General features: G+C 42.4%; 1 protein-coding gene and 1 long non-coding RNA gene across 8 annotated transcripts in view; one reads left to right on the plus strand and one right to left on the minus strand.

Annotated features, from left to right (window-relative positions):
• Positions 1 to 14,039, plus strand: part of LOC130293824 (uncharacterized) — a 62,462-nt gene extending 48,423 nt beyond the window's left edge. The window contains exons 3-4 of the long non-coding RNA XR_008848308.1: positions 7,015 to 7,088; positions 13,739 to 14,039. This is a non-coding gene — a long non-coding RNA (uncharacterized LOC130293824). The remainder of the gene's footprint in view (positions 1 to 7,014; positions 7,089 to 13,738) is intronic.
• Positions 1 to 16,979, minus strand: part of LOC130293821 (calmodulin-binding transcription activator 1-like) — a 1,711,968-nt gene that overhangs the window by 997,384 nt on the left and 697,605 nt on the right. The gene's annotated exons all lie outside the window — the stretch shown is intronic.

Consider the following 16,979-nt stretch of genomic DNA (forward strand, 5'->3'; position numbering starts at 1 on the left):
ATGTATGTTATGGCTGCATTCAACCTTTGAGTTACACAGCATATATATATATATATATATATATATATATATATATATATTGCATACATCTGGAAATAATATGTTTGATTGAAAACAAATTACTCGCCTATTGGGATCTGATTGTTTCCGGCAAAATACATTATTAAAATCAGTCATTTCTCGGCTGTTTTCTTCCCTTTTATTAGTTTTTAATCATTGCAATTTGTCATTCAATTTCACGTTACACAGCGACCAATATATGACATACCGCTGCACTACCTGATCCCGAGAACATAATTTGGCGCGCCTATTGCATATATATAGACCGTGGATGGATGAACGAGTGTGATTTACAACATCAGTGCATTTGAAAAAAAAAAAAATGTATGTTCTAGATCGTAAAAAAAAAAAAAAAAAAAGTAGCTGTACAGATGAGCGTGTTCTGCTCAGACATGCGGAAATATTCGCTCACTGAAATGCAATTTATCAAACGCCGATGAAGTTTTGTTTGAGTTTTTATTTTACACATGTTGACATGGTGTTATTGTTGTCACACCCCATAGAGAAAGGTATAAAAACTTTACAATATATATCTGTGTGTGTGTGTTAAGCAGATTATAACTAATTATATATATATATATATATATATATATATATATATATATATATGGAATAATTTTTGCCTTTTTTAATATAACTTATTTATTAAATACATTTTATGTATATTTTATTTATTTATTATATTTATTCATTTATTTATTTTATTTACCTTTCAATTTCTTTCTTTCTTTCTTTCTTTAGTTTAATTTGTCTTACTTTTATTCAATTTCAATCTTTATAGAAATCCATTGTAAATATAACTTAACATTTTCCAAAAAAGTGTACCTCCAGCTCTTGCAAAACTATAACTCTCAGCATGTAGTGTTAGTGCATACATTGTTTAACAAAAAAAACAAAACACTTCACAACATTGAAATTACGGCCATTTTCATAGTGCACATGATTTGTTTAAAAATATGAGCGTTTTTTTTTATAAAAATGTTACAGACATATTTTTCGGGAAATTTTACAATGTATGAGCTATACAGTGGATTTCTAGGTAACATATTTCATTTAATATTATTTTGTTTAAAAACGTATCACCTATTCTAAGGAAAGCGGATAAGTGTCAGATCGCAGAGGGTCCGACTCTCCTCTAAATGAAGTGCGTAGACCAACAAATGAAAAGCAATGTAAAAACATAGTAAAATAGTTTGTAAGGTTCAAAAAAGATAAAAGTCCATCGAGTTCAACCTAAACCCTACTGTGTTGATCCAGAGGAAGGCCAAAACCCCCCATGAGGCTGATGGCAATTGCCCCATGACAGAGGAAAAATTTCTACCCAATCCCAATATGGCATCAGAATAAATCCCTGGATCAACAGTCTATCCCCATAAATCTACTATCCATAACCTGTAGAGATGAGTGATTTTTTTTTTTAAACGTCTATTTCTGGCCTACAGAGAGCCTCAATAGGGGTGTAGAACACTTTGCCTTACTGTGTAACACGCATAGGGAGAGTGCTGGGGTAGAGAAATAATACTGTTATTCAGTATGACATGCAGATTATAGGTGTCACTATTAGAATCACTGTCGCAGAGTAACATTTGTCTAGAAGGGAATTAATAATGTGAGAGTAGGGCCTTACAGGGGAAGTTTTTACCCCCACCGGTTACAATGGACCATACGTTGTTCCCTTCCACTTTTTAGAGGTCTTTGTATCACATCAATACTTGGTGGTGTAGGTGGCACATGGTGTTTCTTGCACACCTTTCCTTTTGTTTGATTAAAAAAAAATAATGTGGGTACATATATTTTATCCTAAGAGTATTATTAAAAATTAAGTTTTAGCTATTGCATATTCTCAATTATTATTTGTGGTCTGACGCGGAGGAATGTCTGTAACTGGGGAGCAGCACCTTAAATCTGTTTGGCACTATCCATATTTGTGAAGTGTTGGTGTGGCACCATGGTCAATCTACTCTGATGCATCAGGCATTGGTGGGTGGAAATCCTGGCTGATCCATCCCTGATTCATCTTCACAAAGGTCAGTCTCTCCACATTTTTCGTGGACAGACAAGTTCTCCTTAGGGTGACTATGGCCCCCGATGCACTAAACACCTGCTCTGATGGGACACTACTGGCCGGGCAGGACAGCTTTTTCCAGGGCAAACTCTGCTAGTTGTGGCCACAAATCAAGTTTGGCTGCCCAGAAGTCCATTGGATCTTCAATGTTTTTGGCATGGCCATGTCAAGGTATGCCACCACCTGCTTGTTCAGGTCCTGCTCCAGGTCTACCTGCTGCTAATCAGTTGCTTCACTATGTGCGTGAAGAAAGCTACTCATCAGCGACTGTAGACTCTGACAGCGACTGTAGGCTGCTGCTGATTGAGCTGGTACTGCTCCTGCCACCCCTCCCCTCCCCCAGCAGCCATTGCAGTGGAAGGTGAGCGCAGAGGGCCCCCGAGTCAGACCTGCGAGTGGATGGACGATGACGCCGATAGGCATCAGTCAACTGACTACATAGGATGTCTGTGTAGTAAGTCAGTTTGTCCTCCCTCTCAGTGGGTGTAAAAAAGGCCCCCATTTTGTGGCGGTAGCGAGGGTCCAATAGGGTGGAGAGCCAGAAGTCATCCAGCTGCCGAATGGTGACAATTACGCAAGAAAGTGAGCATGCATTGTGCCGTTTGTGCAAGTGACTCAGAGGGACTACCTGCCTCCATCTCCACTGCATACTGTCACAGTGTGTCTGGGTCCTCTGTCTCGCCTTCCTCATAACCCTCCAGCTCCTCTGGCTGCTCCTGGTCCTCCTCTCCTGTCAGATGACTAGAAAAATCACCCATCTCAAGAAACCTAAACTGTGCTCCTCTGTGCCCCTCCCTCTCCTCCTCCAGTTCAGCCCCCACAGGGCTCATGTGGCCGTGAGATGTAGGCGCAACGTCTCCAGTGCCCTGACCAGCCATTGTTTCCAACACGTGTTTTAGTAGATGTAGCAGTGGAATGACATTGTTCATCCCGTAATCCTGGCGACTGACTAATAATGTGGCTTCTTCAAAGGGCCTGAGCAAATTGCAGGTGTCACGTATGAGCTGCCACTGGTTCACATTGAAGTTACACAGGGGAGTCCCCCTATCTGCTTAAATCATCAAGATATCGGTGATGGCTTTTCTCTGTTCGTATAATCAGTCCAACATATGGAGGGTGGAATTCAAACGTGTGGAAACGTTGCAAATCAGACTATGTTGGGGCATGCCATTCTGACGCTGCAGCCCAAGGAGGTGTGGGTGCGCTTTGCGGTGTATGAATGGCTGAAGTGTATGTACAGTTTCCTTCCCATTCTTAGGATGTCTTGCAGATGGGGGGAACACTTCAGGAACCCCTTGACAACCAGATTGAACACGTGTGCCATGCAGGGCGCATGTCTCAGGCTTCCTTGTCGCAGCGCAGACAAGATGTTCTTTCCGTTGTCAGTCACCATGGTTCCCATTTGGAGTTTTCATGGAGTAAGCCATGATTGGATTTCTTGATGAAAGACTTTTAGCAGTTTCTCTCCTGTGTGACTCCGTTCGCCAAGGCAAACCATGTGAAGAACAGCGTGACAACGCCATGCCCTGAACACATGGTATGCTAGAGGGAAACTGAGACTTGTCTGTGCAGTGGAGGCTGAGGGTACGGTAGAGTATGAGGAGGCGGAGTCGCACACTGTCCCAGGACCGACGGCATGAGAGCATGGAGGAGGAAGTGGTGTGACCTGTCCAAGTTGCTGTTGTGGCTGTGCAGGAACCACATTCACCCAGTGGGCCGTGAAGGACATGTATTGTCCCTTCTTATAGTTACAGCTCCAGATGCCGGTGCTGCCCTGCACTTTGGTAGGGCCGTGGTGCCAACATTGGGACCCTGGCCACGCTTCACCTTCTGCCGACACACCTTGCATGTGGCCAGGTTAACATCCTTCGGATGCTTGATGAAAAACTGCCACACCGCCGAGTAGCTGATTTTCCCACCAACAGTCCGCACTAATTGACTGCTACTGCTGCCAACTCCAGGAACCCCTGTTCCACTACCTCCTGGGAATGTAGGCTGTCGTGAAGCAGGTGGTATACCCCCGGCACATTTGGCTCTAGACTTTCCACTTATGCCACCATGCTGACTGCCAACCGTGCTACCGCCTTGCTGCCTCACGGGCAACCTGCAACTCTCTTCTCCTGATGATGATAAAGCCCCTTCTGCACCCGGCTCCCAAGTGCGATCGGCTTCATCATCATCGAATTTTATCTACACGTCACTGATGTCCTCCTGAGGTTCCTCAACATTGTCTGCTTCAGGGGCCTGAATGCTCGCAACACCACCTTCCACGCCACTCTCCTCCTCACTACTTGCCCGCCTAGCGGAAGATGTCTCCTCCACTTCTTGGCTGGGCAGTAGCTGCTGACTGTCCTCTATTAGATTGTCCTCACTAAATAGTGGAGCTGAACCCACAGCATAAGATACTTCTTTAGGAGAGGGAACAGCATAGGACAAAGGCAATGGGAGGACAGGGACTGCTCCCAGGCCATGCCAACTGAGGGTTGTGTCTGAGGAACTCACCGACTATTGACTGGGGGTGTCAGATGTCACTTGTGATGAAGTGAATGACCGTGTTAACCAATCGATGATGGCAGATGGGTTGCTGGTCGAGACACGACTGCTAGCTGATCCCGGGAGCTCAGGCCTCACAGCGACTCCTGCTGCCATTTGCCCCTAGTCTACAGCAACCTCTGCCTGATGAATTTAGGCCTCTGCCACTACTCTGTGCACGTCCTGGCACTTCTCTGCCTGACATACCTCGTGCGTATACGAGGGAGTACAATATGCTCCACTACGCTTATAACAGTATTTGTCTACAACAGCAGGAGTGTACTTTTGGCTGGCCTTTCACAATATCTAGGCCCTTAAGACTTTAACAGGAATAAAATGGTACACCCCTTAGATGAACGTATGTGGTATGCACTTATGAGGGGAGGACAATGCGCTCCAGTTTGAAGAAAACAGTATTTGTCTACAACACTAGCAGGAGTGTACTTTTGGCTGGCCTTTCACAGTATCTAGGTCCTTAAGACTTTAACCCTTTAAGGATCAGGGGGTTTTCCGTTTTTGCACTTTTGTTTTTTCCTCCTTACCTTTAAAAAATCATAACCCTTTCAATTTTGCACCTAAAAATTCATATGATGGCTTATTTTTTGCGCCACCAATTCTACTTTGTAATGACATCAGTCATTTTACCCAAAAATCTACGGCGAAACGGAAAAAAAAATCATTGTGAGACAAAAAATTAAAAAAAAAAACGCAATTTTTTTACTTTTGGGGGCTTCTGTTTCTATGCAGTACATTTTTCGGTAAAAATGACACATTCTCTTTATTTGATTTTGTCGTACTTCTGAAAAAAATCAAAACTACATGCAGGAAAATGAATACGTTTAAAATTGTCATCTTCTGACCCCTATAACTTTTTTATTTTACCGAGTATGGGGCGATATGAGAGCTCATTTTTTGCACCGTGATCTGAAGTTTTTAGCGGTACCCTTTTTGTATTGATCTGTCTTGTTGATCGCATTTTATTCATTTTTTTCATGAGATAAAAAGTGACCAAAAAGGCACTATTTTGGACTTTGGAATTTTTTTGCGCGTACGCCATTGACCATGCGGTTTAATTAACAATATATTTTTATAATTCGAACATTTATGCACGCAGCGATACCACATATGTTTATTTTTATTTACACAGTTTTTTTTTTAAATGGGAAAAGGGGGGTGTTTCAAACTTTTATTAGGGGAGGTGTTTTTATTCACTTTTTTTTCCGCAATGTTATAACTCCCATAGGGACCTATAACACTGCATACACTGATCATTGTTATCCCATAGGGACCTATAACACTGCACACACTGATCTCTTACACTGATCATTGTTATCCCATAGGGACCTATAGCACTGCACACACTGATCTTTTACATTGATCAATGGTTTCTCATAGGAAACCAGTGATCGATGATTCTGCCGCTTGACTGCTCATGCCTGGATCTCAGGCACTGAGCAGTCATTCGGCGATCGGACACCAGGAGGCAAGGTAGGAGACCCTCCTCGTGTCCCACAGCTGTTCGGGATGCCGCGATTTCGCCGCGGACATCCTGAACAGCCCCCTGAGCTAACCGGCATGGTTTTACTTTCACTTTAAAGGGTTAATAGCGCGAGGCACTGCGATCATTGCCACGCGCTATTAGCCACGGGTCCCGGTCGTTGTTAGAGGCTGGGCCCGACCCTCTATGACGCAGGGCCGGTACGTCCTTGGTCCTTAACAGGTTAAAGCGGAGGAAATGGTACACCACTTAGATGTACGCGCAGGTTACACTTAATAGAGGACAGTATGTTTTTAGTGCTCTGCTCACCCTAACTGGCTGGCTACTATTACCTTTTCAGTTGCTGTACACACCAGTGCACACTACAAGATTTGTTTTTTGTTTTTTTTATAGAAGTAGTTTACAAATCTGTTTAACTTTCTGGAGCCAGGTTATATGAAACATTTTTTCACTGGAATACCCCTTTAATTTCACATCTTGTTTTTATTTATTTTTTATTTAACGGCACATAGTTGCAGTTTCTTTTCCTGGAGTACTGAATTTCTATCCCATATAACCCTTAATACATTTGTGCCTAATTCTGACCAAAAGGAAAATCTTCTAAAGTGAAAAACTAATACCAGCAAATAGTACGTTCCATCTGCTACACAATAGACGGAAGCTGCTGCGGGCATCGGAGTGCAATCCAAAATGGCACAGTGATATCTCAGCACTTGGGGCCTCAATAAGTTGCAATCAAGTATTTATTGAAAACATTGATTTGTGTGTTGCGTCCCCTGGAATCCTTTTCTCATAAGTTGCTGTTGTTCATCTTATTTGATTACGATCCTTGTGTTATGTGTTTGTACTTTATCTTTAGGCTACGAACACACTTGCAGTTTTTGATGCAGGTTGAAGTGCAGGTGTTTTTGAGCAAATTATGAAATGGACCCAGTAAGTATAAGAAATTATTTACTATTTTTCATTCCACAAGGGCCCTCTTCCAGCTTTGGTTTAAAAAATAAAATAAAAAAAAAACTGCACCAAAAAACAACCACAAAAACTGTGTGCGGTTCTAGCTTTAAATGGGTACTCCGTTGCTAGACATAGGGGATAAGATGCTCTGCACCCAGATCAGCCGCTCAGTGTACTATGCCAGGAGCAGGGACTCTTCTTGTATTCGACAGGAGTCCCTGCTCCTGTACATATTTTGTGTAGGAAATGGGGGCACTTCCGAATTCCAATCTGAAATGAATCTTAGGAGCCAAAACAAATCTCAATCGATTAGTTAATCTTGAATCAACTTGTAAGAAATCGACCCTCAGGATAGTGTCACAATGGTATTACCAGCAGATGAGTGCCGCCATGTTATAGCTGAGTCTCCAAGCCCAAATGCAGATTTATAAACTAGAACTCACAGTATGATATGGATCTGGGGTCACTAAAGCCCCGGCCGGGCAGAGTCATCCTGCTGTAATACAGACTCAAAAATGTGCAGGTAAAATAAGTGTATAAAAGCGTATATTAAGTCATGGTCAAATGGGGTCGTCTCCTAATGGGCCTTAGGGGCTCCATCATTTTGTCTAAGCTTGAACCTATAAGAGATTCCACCAGTGTTAATTTTTTAATTTCCTCCATGCTTGTTGGTATCAGCATTTTCCGACCAAAAATCACTTTCCATTTGGTCACTTTATCAGATTTCACATTTGTGATAACAAACTATACTCAAAAAGTAAAATCCATATATGGCTTATTCATCTATAGCGAGAGAGGCAAACAGAAGAATTTTTTGCTGCATTTTTTATTTATTTTTGCCAGCACATTTTTTATTAAATAGAAATATTTTTTTAAATATAAGAGTATATTAAAATATTTTACAATGAGATTAAAGGGGTATGCCAGTGGAAAACAATTTGTTTAAAATCAACTGGTGCTAGAAAGTTAAACAGATTTGTAAATTACTTCTATTTAAAAATCTTCATCCTTCCAGTACTTATCAGCTGTTGTATGCTCCACAGGAAGTTGTGTAGTTCTTTTGTGTCTAACCACAGTGCTCTCTGCTGACACCTCTGTCCATGTCAGGAACTGTCCAGAGCAGGAGAGGTTTTCTATGGGGATTTGCTCCTACTCTGGACAGTTCCTGACATGGACAGAGGTTTCAGCAGAGAGCACTGTGGTCAGACAGAAAATAAATTTTAAAATGAAAAGAATTTTCTCTGTAGTATACAGCAGCTGATAAGTACTGGAAGGATTAAGATTTTTTAAATAGAAGTAATTTACAAATCTGTTTAACATTCTGGCACCAGTTGATTAAAAAAAATAATGTTTTCCACCGGAGTACCCCTTTAACTTTACAAGTATGCAATTAAATATTTTTAATGACCTTTTGAGCTGATATATATATGAATGAATCTTGGCTGAACACCTGAGCCTCGTCCTGTGTTATTTTTAGCACATCCCATATAAAGCCGTATACGTTTTCGGTTTTGCGGCACCAACCATTGTGTCGCTGCGTAAATGCTAATGATCTTCCCACAAAACATAACTGGCTACATTTGCTTTCAAGAAAATAAAGTACAATCACAACATCTACCAACAATTAACAACCTGCTCCTGGAAATAACTCTTTCCTGGAAGTATATTAATCTTGGTTGTAAAACCATTAAGCCTCCTCGGATGTGACACAGTCTAATTTATTACTTTTCCAAAACTCCTTTTTATCCCTGAGAGTGAAAATTCATGAGGAGCGAATATGCCAAGGTTTTCTCCTCCTGCGAGAGGTCACCGAGGAGAAGCCCCATATTTTATCGGGACGACTACAAAAGCTACAGGAAGATTTTTTTTCCCCAAAAGAGACCAATAAACCTCAATGTGGAATCGATAATTCCCTCAACCATCGACTCAATTTTTACTAACATGGTTAGCGATGGTGTCCTGTTCGAAATTTATATACCACTAGCTGAGTATCCGGCGTTGCCCGGTTTTTCCTTCCTGATTGTTGTTGGGGAGGAAAATCAACAAAGGAGGAAGCTTTTGACTTCATATCCCGTCCTCATATATTGTTGTCATATCCCAACCCCATATCCTGTCCCCATACCTGTCCCCATATCCCGTCCTCATATCCAAATCTCATATCCTTACCTCCTATCCCGTCCTCATATCTCGACCTCCTATCTCGACCTCATATCACATCCTCATATCTCGATCTCCTATCCCGACCTCATATCCCGACCTCATATCCCGTCTCCATATCCCAACCTCATATCCCGACCTCATATCCTGACCTCATATCCCGTCCTCATATCTCAACCTCATATCCCGTCCTCTTATCCCATCTTCCTATCTCGACCTTATGTCCCGTCATCATATCTCGACCTCATATCCCGACCTCATATCCTGTTCTCATATCCTGTTCTCATATCCTGTCCTCATATCCCGACCTCATATCCTGTCCTCATATCCCGTCCTCATATCCCGACCTCATATCCTGACCTCATATCCGGACCTCATATCCCGTCCTCATATCCTGACCTCATATCCCATCCTCATATCCCGTCCTCATATCCCGTCCTCATATCCCGTCCTCATATCCCGTCCTCATATCCCGACCTCATATCCTGACCTCATATCCCGTCCTCATATCCCGACCTCATATCCTGACCTCATATCCGGACCTCATATCCCGTCCTCATATCTCAACCTCATATCCCATCCTCATATCCCGTCCTCTTATCTAATCCTCCTATCTCGACCTCATATCCCGTCCTCATATCTCATCCTCTTATCCCGTCCTCATATCCCGACCTCATATCTCGATCTCTTATCTCGTCCTCATATCCCGTCCTCATATACAGTCAGCAGGGTAATCTTCTTCTTCAGATTCAACATCTTCTTCATCAATGTGAGGCTCTGAAGGAGCAGCCTCTATTGCGGTTGCCACATCAGGGTCAGGCACTATAACTGAAGCCTGACTTGTGGATGGGAGACGGGGGCTTTGGTTTGTTACGTTTAGTTCATCCTCTTGGGGGAAATGTTGCTGTAGAAATGCTGTAAAAGCTTGAGAAATGGTTTGCTTATCCATAACTCTATTAACAACGGAAGGTAAGGGACGGTGACGTCAGGATGTTTCCTCAGTGTGGACTTTCTTCTCACTGACAGGATTTTCGGCGGGTTTTTGAATTTCAAACTAAACTTGTGCGACACTTTTTAGCTGGCGACAGATTAGTAAATCACATAGCAGAAATTATAGGAGTGAAGCATAAAAAATACACACAAAGCAGTCGGGATTCAGTAATTGACCATAATTGAGCTTTATATATATATAGATAGGACAGAGCTGAGTTTGTCAGGTGAGAGGATTAAGGCTCAGTGCATTTGTTTTCTACATAAGGGGTATTCCAGTTTTCACTAAAACAAAAAACAATGAGGAGGGGTTTATTGGAAAAAAAAGCCCTACTTATCTATCCTCAGATCCCTGCAGCTCCCATTCACCCCATCCAGTTCCACGATCTTCTGAGACAAGGGTTTGTGCAGGACCTTCTTACTTACCTTCCTACTTGGTGTAATTCTTACACCATTGTGGCCAGTGATTGGCTGATCGAGCAATCTCTGGCCACATCTTGGAAGCAGACAGAAAAGGGAAACATGTGGGGAAACGGATGGAGGTGACAGGGAGATGCAAGGGACCAAGAATAGGTAAGTATGTCTTTTTGTTCCATGTGCCCTGCCTCAACAACTTATTGTTCCTTAACAAACAATTGAATATCCTGTTAAAGGGGTACTCCAGTAGTAAACATTTTTTTAAATCAACTGGTGCCAAAAAGTTAAAGGGGTATTCCAGGACAAAACTTTTTTTTATATATCAACTGGCTCCGGAAAGTTAAACAGATTTATAAATTACTTCTATTAAAAAATCTTAATCATTCCAATAGTTATTAGCTTCTGAAGTTGAGTTGTTGTTTTCTGTCTAACTGCTTTCTGATGACTCACGTCCCGGGAGCTGTGCAGTTCCTATGGGGATATTTTCCCGTCATGGACAGCTCCCGGGACGTGACATCATCATTGAGCAGTTAGACAGAAAACTTCAGAAACTAATAACTATTGGAAGGATTAAGATTATTTAATAGAAGTAATTTACAAATCTGTTTAACTTTCCGGAGCCAGTTGATATATAAAAAAAAAGTTTTTGCCTGGAATACCCCTTTAATCAGATTTTTAATTACTTCTATCTTTACACAACGCTCTTTTCATTTTGACCACAGTGCTCTCTGCTGACACCTCTGTCCATGTCAGGAACTGTCCAGAGCAGGAACAAATTCCCATAACAAACCTCTCCTGCTCCGGGCAGTTCCTGACACGTACAGAGGTGTCAGCAGAGAGCACTGTGGTCAGACAGAAAAGAAATTTAAAAAGAAAAGAACTTCCTGTGTAGTATGCAGCAGCTGATAAGTACTGGAAGGATTAAGATTTTTATATAGACATAGTTTACAAATCTGTTTAACTTTATGGCACCAGTTGATTAATTTTTTTTTCCACCGGAGTACCTCTTTCGTTTCAATCTTTTTATTGAAGATTTTTCACGTAAAAAACATAACATGTTACAAAGAGTATAAACAGTACTTGAGCCAAGAACCACATTCCAGGCGTGCAGGTAACAGATTGTGCATGAACAATTCACATTATCACATCACAGTTAGAGTAAGAAGGGTGACATCCAAATATACAGTCTGTCATATGAGCGCAAGGCTAATGTACTCGCATGTCCTTTCTCTAAGTCTGAAAATAAGGAGATAGATATAAGATAAGATGATCCTTCATTTAAGGCTATACCAAGTTCATATTTGTATGCTATGTTAACCGAACCTACCATTTCCCCTACCTCCGGAGGGGAGGGGGATTTCCGGAGTACCTCTTAAATGTTTATGCCATCTATTATATTAATTTGCTCCTATTCAGAAATCCAAAGAGAGTCTTCTTGTTATCTATCAGGCTGATTTGCATCAGTATACTGTTTTTTTATTTTTAATTTCACAGCATCCATCACAGGCTTTTATCAAATTTACAGATGTAGCCCCCACCAAAAACTTATGCAGCACATTTGTCACGGTTCGGCTGGCTGGAGGTGGATCCTCTGTGCCAGAGAGGGATTGGCGTGGACCGTGTTGGTGGACCGGTTCTAAGTTGCTACTGGTATTCACCAGAGCCCGCCGCAAAGCGGGATGGTCTTGCAGCGGCGGTAGCAACCAGGTCGTATCCACCAGCAACGGCTCAACCTCTCTGACTGCTGAAGATAGGCGCGGTACAAGGGAGTAGACAAGAGCAAGGTCGGACGTAGCAGAAGGTCAGGGCAGGCAGCAAGGATCGTAGTCAGGGGCAACGGCAGGAGGTCTGGAACACAGGCTAGGAACACACAAGGAAACGCTTTCACTGGCACAATGGCAACAAGATCCGGCGAGGGAGTGCAGGGGAAGTGAGGTATAAGTAGGGAGTGCACAGGTGAACACACTGATTAAGCCTGCTGCGCCAATCAGTGGCGCAGTGGCCCTTTAAATTGCAGAGACCCGGCGCGCGCGCGCCCTAAGGAGCGGGGCCGCGCGCGCCGGGACAAGACAGACGGGGAACGAGTCAGGTACGGGAGCCGGGATGCGCATCGCGAGCGGGCGCCTCCCGCATCGCGAATCGCATCCCGGCTGAGAGTGATATTGCAGCGCACCCGGACAGCAGGTCTGACCGGGGCGCTGCGAATGAGAGGATGCTGCGAGCGCTCCGGGGAGGAGCGGGGACCCGGAGCGCTCGGCGTAACAACATTACTCTGTTTTTGTGATGTGCAAAGCAGAGTTGAGTGAGCTGAATCCTCAAACCTAGATTCGATCTGAACTTCAGGGTGATCTTGGCTCGCCAAATTTTCAAACATTGACAAATTCGGCTCGTGGGAACCTGGCAATGTCGGGGTTTAACTGTGCTTGTAGCTGACAGCTGTGAAGACAGCTCAGCCCAGCAAGTAAGGAGTTAATAAGTGCTGCTGAGCAGCACTAGTTAACTCCTTGTGGGAGATGTATACATTATATAGCCATCTATATGGCTGTATTATGTATAAAGTTAAGAGTGATACTAACCATCTCAATACTCGTCAGGCCTCTACTTGTGTCTCCGCCCCCTCATGATGTTATTGTTAGAGATGGGGCTACACAAGAAGAGGACTAGACAAATGACAAGATGGTTAGTATCACTCGCTTCACTATATACATTATACAGCCATATAGATGGCTGTGTAATTTATACACCCACCCAAAGGAGTTAACTAGCGCTGTTCAGCAGCACTAACTAACTCCTTCCTTGCTGGGTCACATAGTGCTCAGCCCAGCAAGAGGTTACAGTAAACCAAAGATTTATTTTTCTATTTATTTTATTTTTATTTATTTGTTTATTAATTCAATTCTATTTATTGATTTGTATTTATCTATTTTTATTTCTCTGTTTGTTTTGTTTTTTTATTTGATTATTTTTTATTTTTTTTACCTTACCTCAAGCCCAGACCTGTTCATAAATTTATCGCTTTATACTTTTTTTTTCTATTTTAATGTTTATTTCCTTAATTTATTTAGGAAAAGTACAAAGCGACCACAGAGGTAGCAGAAGGATCCGTTACTTATCTGTAAGAAAGTTAAGCGAAATGCAAAACCTGAATGAATTTCTCCCAATAAAGAAAAAATATGAGAACACGTCCTCCTTATGTATAGTAAATTGTATGCTCTACCAGCTGTTTTTTTAATATTGCTCGATACATTCACTTGATGTGCTGCACAGAACATTTTTAGCGCAGGCTTGTGAAATCGTGAGCCGCGGGTGGCCCCCTGGCATCAAACATCTCGGCATGCAGTATCGGAGACGGGAAATACGAGGAACAATCGTTTTACGAGCCCTAAGGCCTGTCTTATTAGGTTAGAAATAAGCAACGTGTTCACTTGTCCCACAAAACTGTCCGGTTTATGAAACAATATGTAAAGACAAATTTACATACACAAATAATAGCCGATCTCGGGGGATTTCGTTTTTTTTTTTGCTAATACAATTACATGTATTAGTCAGAGGAGGGAGCGTAAACGAAAAAAAAATAAAATATGCAATGAAGAAGGATAAGACAACACAATGAATATTTCAAGTCAATCCAATTATACAGGTAACATTAAAACATTTTGCTGGCGAAGCAGAATCGGAGAAAATGAAAAGTTTCATTATCCATCAAAATAATTGCTGGCATGCCGAGTGACTACCGAAATGAATGGCGGAGGCATATTAATGGCGTACACGGTAAACATTAACAGCTTCCTATAGAGAATGCAGAGTACAAATGCTTTTCAGTTTTTTGGCATCTTCAGAGGTTAAAAAACCTTTCGGTTTAAAAACGATGCAAATATGTTAGGGCTATGTTCACACTACGGAATTTTCGAGCTGTATTTCACTCAGAAACTTTCGGCTGAATTCGGCACGAACTGCTTTGCCGTCAGTGGGGACGGTGCAGGCCATGTTCACAAGGGTTTATTCCGTGCCGAATGTCATCCCGGAAAACACGGGTGGGCTTTGCGCACGTGTTCCAGTGGGCGCTAGGACCGCCTGGAAATATTTCAGCGGAGTTCGGCTCGAAAATTCCGCCGTGTGAACATAGCAAGTAATGATTTAAAACAAGAGTAAAGACAAGCAGGGGTGGGAACCAATAATAACCAATTAGGTTAGACAAATATATATTTTTTTTATATGACCCTCATATTTGCTCTTTTAGCACAATGAATAATTTGAAACATATCCAATTCGGTTACTACTATACAATAGATTAACCCTAACCAGGCTGCACACCCAAGTTTTCACCAATCACAGTAAAAATTTGTACAAAATAATTTATACTTTCTACCTCCTGATCTAGGCTTAATTTATTGTGTCAGATTTTAAATTTTCTTAAAGGTGTACTCCACTGCCCAAGCGTTCCTAACATTTTGTTCCGACGCTAAGTGTGGGCTACAGGGGGATCCTGATGACATGACCACTCCCCCTTAATGCAAGTGTATAGGAGGGGGCGTGACAGCTGTCTGAATACGTGCCAGATAAATCAAGGAAAAGGGTAAAGAAAATGACAGAAAAAAACACAGAAATAACCAACAGGACAAAGAAGACAAACAAGAAAGAGAACAATACAGACTCAGGTAAGGCAGATAAGGGTCAATACCAGAAGATGCAAAGAAGTACACAGTCACCAGGCAAAGGAGTAGTCAAAACACAGCATTAGAGATACATAAAGCAAAATAATTCAGTACAGAAATCCTAAAAAGCTGAGTGCCAAAATCATGAGCACATGAATCAATCATCAGAGCATGGGCACCGACTCCCACCCTAATTGCTCTGGTGCTCCTGCCAGTATAGGGGGCCAGTGCTGCCACACACAAGTGTACAGGCCTCCAGTGTGCAGGGTCATCACCATGCTGAAGACGGAGAAGACAAGGACCAGACCGTTATACAAACATAAGGGATCATGTAGGAAAATTTACATATTGGCCATTCATTTGCCTGAATTTATTGTCTGCTGTCGCTGGAACCTCAGGGGAGGGTCTTGAATTGTGAAAACCAGAGAGTTCATTGAATGCCATTCTTATTATAAATAATGATAGCAAATGAATGTTACACCATGTGTATACATTGTATACCGAGCCAGCTACTATGTAAAGTTAAACCTAAAAAGTACCTGTCACCAAATTAACTTTTCTAAACTAACTCAGGCTATGTTCCCTAACTACTCCTAAAACCCCTCCCACCCTTAAAAGCTGTGTATCTTACCTTTATTCATGCTCACAAAATGCAATCTCCCAGCGGGTGAAAGTAGGCATTTTCCAGCAGGCATGATGTCACTGAAGCCTGCTGGGGGATCATTTCTGCCCCCACAAGGTTGCAGTGCTGTGATGAATAGAAGACCTCAAGCTCTGGGCATATTTCAGTGACACTCTATGCATGTTTCAGCGAGGCTCTTTGCATCTTTCAGTGAGGCTCTGTGTAGCTGTCAGTGAGGCTCTGTGTAGCTGTCAGTGAGGCTCTGTGTAGCTGTCAGTGAGGCTCTGTGTAGCTGTCAGTAAGGCTCTGTGCAGCTGTCAGTGAGGCTGTGTATCTTTCAGTGAGACTCTGTGTAGCTTTCAGTGAGGCTCTGTGCATCTTTCAGTGAGGCTCTGTGCATCTTTCAGTGAGGCTCTGTGCAGCTTTCAATGAGGCTCTGTGCAGCTTTCATGAGGCTCTTTGCAGCTTTCAGTGAGGCTCTGTGCAGTTTTCAGTCTGTGCTGCTATCAGTGAGGCTCTCCTGCAGGTTTCAGTCTGTGCAGCTTTCTGTGAGAATCTGTGGAGCTTTCACTTTCTTTGCAGCTTTCAGTGAGGCTCTGTGCCGCCAGCTGACAATCAAGCTCAGTGCAGACAATCACTTCCTGAGTTTGGTCTCCTGTCAGGCCAGGAGGAGACCAAACTCACTGTATTAATGGTGTCAGGGAGCAGAACAGTGCCACCTAGTGACCATATTTATGTTGATAATTTTAAAAGCAAGTGAATGGGAAAGTGTCTTCTAATTACACAAGGAACATTATATTAAAAGTTGTATTTGGTGACAGGTACTCTTTAAAGAAGTTACATTGTATCCAGCCCCTTAATACAGAAGACTTAAAACAAGATTGTGTTTCCCCCTTATGTTTTGCCTCCACAGTTCTCCATGCAAATTGCTGCAAATAGAACACTTGCAAGAGCAGCTCAAGAAGTAAGTAAAATGATGTTTAAAACACCTGAGTTGAGTGGCTGTAAATGTGGTGCGACGAGGTACTT

This window comes from Hyla sarda, chromosome 10, assembly GCF_029499605.1.
Source record: "Hyla sarda isolate aHylSar1 chromosome 10, aHylSar1.hap1, whole genome shotgun sequence".
Taxonomy (NCBI): domain Eukaryota; kingdom Metazoa; phylum Chordata; class Amphibia; order Anura; family Hylidae; genus Hyla; species Hyla sarda.